The sequence below is a fragment of the Halyomorpha halys genome, unplaced genomic scaffold, assembly GCF_000696795.3.
Source record: "Halyomorpha halys isolate HHAL.00 unplaced genomic scaffold, Hhal_1.1 Scaffold1788.1, whole genome shotgun sequence".
NCBI classification, from domain to species: domain Eukaryota; kingdom Metazoa; phylum Arthropoda; class Insecta; order Hemiptera; family Pentatomidae; genus Halyomorpha; species Halyomorpha halys.
This window is the reverse complement of record NW_027105775.1, coordinates 4,325-11,787: the sequence shown is the minus strand read 5'-3', so window position 1 is coordinate 11,787 and position 7,463 is coordinate 4,325.

Below are 7,463 nucleotides of genomic sequence, written 5' to 3'. Positions count from 1 at the left end.
CTTAGGTTGGTGTCCCGTTCTCGTCCGAGCCATGGTCGATTACAAAAGGTCAACGCAGCCCTGTCTGCCCTTATAATTTAATAGTTAGGACATTTTTAGTGAGTTAGTGAGCCATTAGTTCTATTCTTGAGTGTCTTTATTTGACATTTTGTGAGATTATTTAGTGAGGCAACCATATACTCTTAATGTTTAACTTTTGAAAATTAAATGGTTTTTGCACTTAGACGCTACCAGGGCCACTAATTAGCCGGAACTGCTCTAAAAAACTAAGATGGTCGGTCCGTTGCTAGGTGACGCTTCTTAGCAACAATGATTACCCCTAGCAACTGTCTCTATTACTCATTATTACAAACAAATATAATTACACATTTTTCTTTTCAAATAACTAAATCTAAATAAATTAAATACTAATAAAACTATATAACTAAAATATAAAACTAAATACTGTTTACAAGGTAATTATCTATTATGGCGTTAACAATTATTCTCACATTATAATATTAAAATACAAAATATATATACATATGTATCTTTTAAAATAAACAAAAGTAATAAAAATAAAAATAAAGGTAATTAAATTAAATACCAAGGCCGTTTACAAAATATTTACCGATTCATTATCACCTGATGTTAACAATTCCTTAAGGTAAATAATTCTTACTATTATGCTCTAATGATCGTTTCATTTGCACGGTATCATTATTAGAAAATACAATTTTTTAAAACATTAGTAATAAAAAAGTGGTAGGAAAATTCGCGATTATAAAATTGAAGATAGGATTCCTTTTATTGCTGTAAAGCTTCTTAAATTAGACTTCTTTCATTCTTTGATGAAACTCATTTTGAGGCCTGGGATCAGAAGCCAAGGAACATTTGAAGAGAAAGTGGGGGGAATAATGATATTTAAGGTCCTTAGTTAGAGATTCCTAAGAGGACAAAAATAATAACAAAAAATTCTGTCTTTTTTGAACGGTTGTAGAGAGAGCGTCGCTGTTGAAATGAGTGGAATATACAATTTAAATTGAACCAGGTATAGAGAAAACTTTCTCCCGAAAATATTCTATTATATTTCTGATGATTCTTATCATTATAATCAGATATATACGATCTTTTCTGTAAGAAACGGGGAAAAAAATGTTTTATATTGGCAACTGTTAACGCCATAATATAATTACGCTGTAAATAATTTTAAATAGTATTTTTAGTATTTAGTTTTATAGTTTTAGTTATATAGTTTTATTAGTATTTAATTTAGTTACATTTATTTTTATTTGTATTGTTTTATTTAGATTTAGTTGTTTGAAAAAAAGAATGTGTGAAGAATTTTTCTAATAATGAGTAATAGAGACAGTTGCTAGGGGTGATCATTGTTGCGTCACCTAGCTACGGACCGACCATCTTAGTTTGTTAGAGCCGTTGCGACTAATTAGTGGCCCTGATAGCGTCCTCAGCAGCCCTGTCTGCGTTTATAGTGTTATAGATTGGACATTTATGGAGTGTTTTAGTCGTTATTACAGGTCGAAACCAGACCTTTTCTGCGTTTGTGGCCATAGATCAGTCGCCCCGTCGACATCGTCGCCCATGTACACTCGCCCAGTCGAGTAGCCAACTTACAGTCGCCCAGTCGATGTACTTGTTACCTGACCTTTCTGGATGAGATCTTCGGAGCGGTTTGCTGTGTGGGCCCACCTACGTTAAGAACAGAACGTCGTCCCCGACCTTTTCGGTACGAGCTGCAAGACCCCGACCCATCGGAGTTCATCACTTCATCATTTACAAAAGGTTGTAATTAGCCATTTTTTTTTGTAATTTGTTCTCATAGGGAGTATTTTTTTTGTTATTAAAAGGTTTCTTTGTTTTCAATTTAATTTATGTATAATTTATGTCTTTTAAGTTAATTTACGAATAAATGTTTTGTCCGAGCCAGTGTTTATTTTTTTTAGTTAAGCTTTCCAACAGCAACTATATTCTAATATATTATTTGTTTATAGTTCGTATATTCGAATCTATACAAGTTTTTCTGACTGATTCAAATAGTTCTATACATATAATTATAAAAACTCAACCAATGTCGTATAAAATGCACTCATGTGACTTTTATCCTCCACTGCAGCTTCTGCCTACCTGTTCCATTTAATAACAATTATTTACCCAGATCCGACACAGAGCGATATCTTAGATTCATCTGAGACAAAAGACACCTGGAACCGACATACTAGACTTAAAAGACAAGAACTCAACTGACGATCCAGCCAACTACTATACTGACAGATCAGCAGAACCTTTCACCCCACTCTAGAAAACAAACTTCTTATTTATTAGACTATACTCAGACCTATCTGAACCTACGGACTTGAACTTTGGGGAACAGCTAAGCCATTGAACATCAAACGTATAGAATCTTTTCAATCCAAAAGATACATTCGTAGAGAAATAGTCAATGCACCCAATTACGTTTCCAACAGGACATTACACCATGACCTACATATCCTCTTTGTCCTTGACCTCTTACCAACCAGATTCTCAAAATTCCATATAAATCTTTTTATTCATCCTGATCCTTTTGTTCAGTCGGTATCACCAGCTGGGGTGTGGATTGAACTATGCAGATGACATTATACAAAAGGTTAGTGAGAGTTAGATTACGGTTGTTATGTCTACAACTCATCATCGGGTCCCACTCTTAAATTCTTGACTCTGTACAAAATAGCGGGACTCAGAATAGCTACGGGTGCTTCTCGCTCCAGCCCTATCAACAGTCTATAGGTCGATGTTGGCGAGCCTCTGCTTGACCTATGAAGACAAAAACTTGATCTCATTTACTTTATTAAAATCATCTCAGCAATAAACCATCCTATAAATGAGTTGTTTCCAAGCAGACAGAAACTAAACCAGCAGCATATCGACCTAACAAAGAGGACACCGTTTACAGTCAGGGTTTCCACTGCTCAGTTTAAACATAGAAATACATAGATTGCAATAGTCTGTGATTCCATCATCTTATCCTTGGGGATTTCCCTTCCCCAAACTTCGTCTTTCCCTTTCAAGGCTACCTAAAAACCACACTCCGCTATATCGATATAAATATGAGTTTCTTAGACTGCAAGACAAATTTGGTGACGCCTACTACATTTATACTGATGACTCCAAAAATTACTTAGGTGTTGGGGCCTCGATTGTGTGAAATGATCACCAGTACCTATTCACTTTATCACAGATATTTAGTAGCTATACAGCTGAAATGATTGCAATCAACAAAAGCTTACAAAATTTTCACCCTACAAAACAAAAACTGGTCATCTGTACAAACTCTTTGACTGTCCAACTTAGCTTAAGAAATATTTTTTCAACTAACCCTCTAAACCAAAACATAAATAATGATTTATTTTCCAAAATATTATAGTGGTTATAACATAATATAAAATCATAAAATACAGTATCAAAATCAATAGAAAACTGAAACCAATACAAACTAGATGAACAAAACATATGAAAATTAAAGAAGAACAATGAAAAACTATATATGTAAAAGAGAAAATGTAACTGATAACCCTAATCTCACATCACTGAACACTTTCATTTCTCGGTCTGACTCAAACCGTAACATCACACACTTTCCCCTTCTACCTTCTCAGGATGACCCTCAATCGATCAGGGAAGTGACAACGCATCCCTCTCCTTCTTCTCCAGGATGGTCTCTGGTAGCGGACGGCTCCGGAGACGCTCTCTGATCCTTCTACAACAAACGACAGTGTTTTGGCCTCCTGATCCTGGTCGACACCAGGGCGATTCTATCGATATGGACGCTGAATATGGGCCGAGAGGTGCTCAACATACATACCAGGCAATGGTCTCGCACGTCACCAGCCGCTTCATTTTATTCAGGAACGCCCTAGTGGTGATTCCTCTTATTCTTATCTGGCTCCCACGTACCTAGGGTGCCCACCATTATTGGGGCTATCTTTACTTCCCTGTACTTCTTACGCAAGGAAGTCTTTAGGACAGCGTACTTATCTTCCTTGCCCACTCTAGAGCTTCCTTCCGGTTCTCGAAGGAGATGGTGACGTCGATAACCAAGGCTTTGTTTCCCTTCGTCAAGACAAGATCCCGCCGCAGGCCGGAGTCATCGACCGCTTGATTGATCCTGACGACACCGTTTCTTCCAATCGGCTGACAATAGAGTCATGCCTCTTCTGGCAAAGAACTATGTGCACATTACACTGGCCCAGGACATTTGCTAGGGATTCAATACTGAATGTGCACCGCCTGCAGGCCTTATGGTGGTCGCCTCCGTATTTGCGATGTCCATTCAAGGGGACCAACTGGAGCCATGCCCTGTGTATGAATCTCCAGTCGGCAAAGGAGAAAAAATCGCTGATATGGAGGAAGAGGTGGTACTCTTTCTTGAACTAATTTCCTCCGAAGTGATTCGCCTTTCTCCTGATGTTTTTGAGACGGAGGGTCCTGATTAATTCACGTCTATCGGAAGCTTTTATAATTTAGCATCGCCATACTTTATCTCTAGGACGTCCTCGAGGATATCCCATTGGGCGCCCATCCACCCGGAGGCCTGTCTCGCTCTTGTCCAGGTATCTGACACTGGACCTCCCCTGCATTTCCCATTTCCTCCGCCACCAACCCTGATAGAAATGATTGTGGCTTAGGTTGGTGTCCCGTTCTCGTCCGAGCCATGGTCGATTACAAAAGGTCAACGCAAGCCATCCGAGGAAGCATTCATCGTTCAATATAAAAAGCTTGAAGGCTCCATCGACGAGTGCAAAATCGCTTTCCTCCGCAGCGAATAGGAAGCGACAAAGTTCTTACGATCTGGCCCCGTAGAGGTACTCATTGGAGGCCTCAGCAGGCAGGTTGAGCACTCTCTTAATTTCAGCCCTGATTAATTCGTCTACCCTTGTCCAATCCCCCTAGGGAAATTGGTCGTTTATCAGTAAGTTTAGCGCTGGATATACGAAAGTCCTTAGGGTACCAATTTTCTTCCATAGGGCCTGTAGCTTGGACGTCAGAATTGTCCTCGCCTTCACCACTATTTCCTCCATACTTGCACATCGCCTTTCCGTAGATGATCGATATCAATTTCCTCAATCCTAAATCGAGAATCACGGATCCCCACAGGTGACTTACCAGATAAATGCATCATCCGGCATCTTTTGGGATGGATCCGCAATCCGATCATCTTCAAGGCCTCAGTTGCTTTGTCGATCTATCTCTGGAGGCCCTCTGGGCTGGAAGAGAGAGGGGTGATGTCATCCGCATAGGGTAGGACTGTGTACTCATCACTAGAGTTTAACGCTTGGATCACATGATCTATCCCAGGATGAAGAGAAACCCATTTAAGGGACACCCTTGCTTGATACCTCTATTCATCCTGATAGGATCAGAATAGTCAGAGGGGGTGATTACCGTGGTGAAGGATTCTTTGTGGAGGTCTTTGATGACATCCACCATTGTGTTTCCTGCCCCCCTCATTTCTAGTGCTCTAGTGATACAGGCATGAGGATGAATCGAAGTGCATCTGAAATGTCCAGCCATGCAGTGCTGAGTTTGCTCTCGTTCCTTCTTGCAGCTACCATCCGCTGACGGAGAAAGTTGTGCTTAAAAACTTCGTCATAAGCGGTGAACCCTCTCTGGTACAGATACAGGACCTCATTCCTCCCTACAATATCCGGTCAATTAGGACTCTAGAATAAATTTTGTATATCGTCCTGGTCAGGGAAATGTGTCTATAATCCTTTATTTTAGAGGGAGATTTAACTTTGGTAAGGAATATGGTCTTGGCGTCCTTCTATTCTTCCTCCCGGTCAGCGCTTTCTTCATAATACTCATTACAGTCCGCCAACAGAAACGGTATTTCAGTGTTTTTCACCTGGGTCCCTGGACACTGCGGAATAATGGGTAACGAATTGGCCGATAGGGTGGCAAAAGTGGCGATTTCTGAAGGAATTTTGTATTCTAAAGTAATTCAGCCTGTTCTACATCAAGAAAGACTTACGAGCAGTATATTCCACGCTCCAATGAAGGCGAGACATCAACCACACGATGGCTTTGCTGGATAATGAAGGGTAAGTTCGGAATCCGAACTGGTGGTCTGGGATTATGTGGTTGGAATCAAGGATGGGGTACAGGCAGTTCAAGATCAGTTTCTCAAGGATTTTACCCGTGATAGGTAACAGAGAGATAGGACGGTAGGAGAGTGGTAATGGGTATTCAATAATTACAATAAAAGAAATTAAGAATATATACATTTAATTCTAAGAGAAGAAAAAAAAAACATGACTGTATGTAAAAAAAAAAGTAAACAACTCCCTCTGCATAACAAAAAGACAACTAATAATTTTATTCGACAAAATTCCTCTGAAACAAATATCTCCTGTCTGAAGGGGGTTGAGGGGATTTCAGACCGTCAAAGTTTCGTCGCTGTAGGTAGTTTCAACTGTTCCAAATGGACCGTCCTATGTTTTCTTGGTTCCTTTAAACTTTCAATAGTGACCACGTTATTTTCTATGATTATGATCACCCTGAATGGACCTTCGTATCTCTGCAGCTCTTTTCCACGGTTCGTCCTTACTTTCCAGTATACCACAGTCCTGATTTTAATTTGGCCCATCAAATCGCGGAAATCAGACTTGTTTACATCGGGACCTGCTCGTGCTGTACTTAGGTACAGGTACCCCGATTGTATTTTTAAATTGTATATGATTAGTGTGGAAAAAAGGGATGGTTGAAACCTTTCTTTCTATCCTGTGAGACCTTTCTTTCAAAACATAATTAATCCCTGGAGGGCCAATTAGGGTTAGTGATGTTAATTTAAATTTGTTTGATTATATAAGATAATATAAGACAGAGCATTGGAGTCTCATAGGAATAATGGCTTGCCTGGTGACTCCTTCACCGCCGCAGTGACGTTTTCTAGCCGCTTTCCTCGTCCTGGTGTGCAGTGGGCGAAATGGTTAAAACCATGTGTCTTCGCCGGGTGCCTGAAAGGTGTGTCTTTCCTGATCGGTGGCTGGCCAGCATAATTTGACGTGATAGCAGGGGCAGACTATGGTGCAAAAGCATGGGTGGCTTTGTAGTAGCGGCGTCTTCGGGATCTTTCGGTGTCATTGCATCAGCAAATGAGACCCCCGACCCCGACTTTATACAAATTCAAAAAAGAACCGGAAAATTCGGATTATGTAGATCCGAAACATTTTTGCTATATCTATTACAGTTCCGCTTTAGATGCATCTTTCAATGCTCTGCAAATTTGGTCTTCTTTGACGCCCAGTGAGGAAAAGATGGTTTTGATACTACATCTGTCGTATTCCCCATTCAGTATTTTCTTTAATCCTGAATCTTGGTTTTCTAGATGAACAGGTGGCGTTTGTCGTTAGACATCTCGTCTGACTTCAACTTCCGTGGATCTACTTGTAGTTGAGTCTTCATCATTGGATGTGTTAACCCTG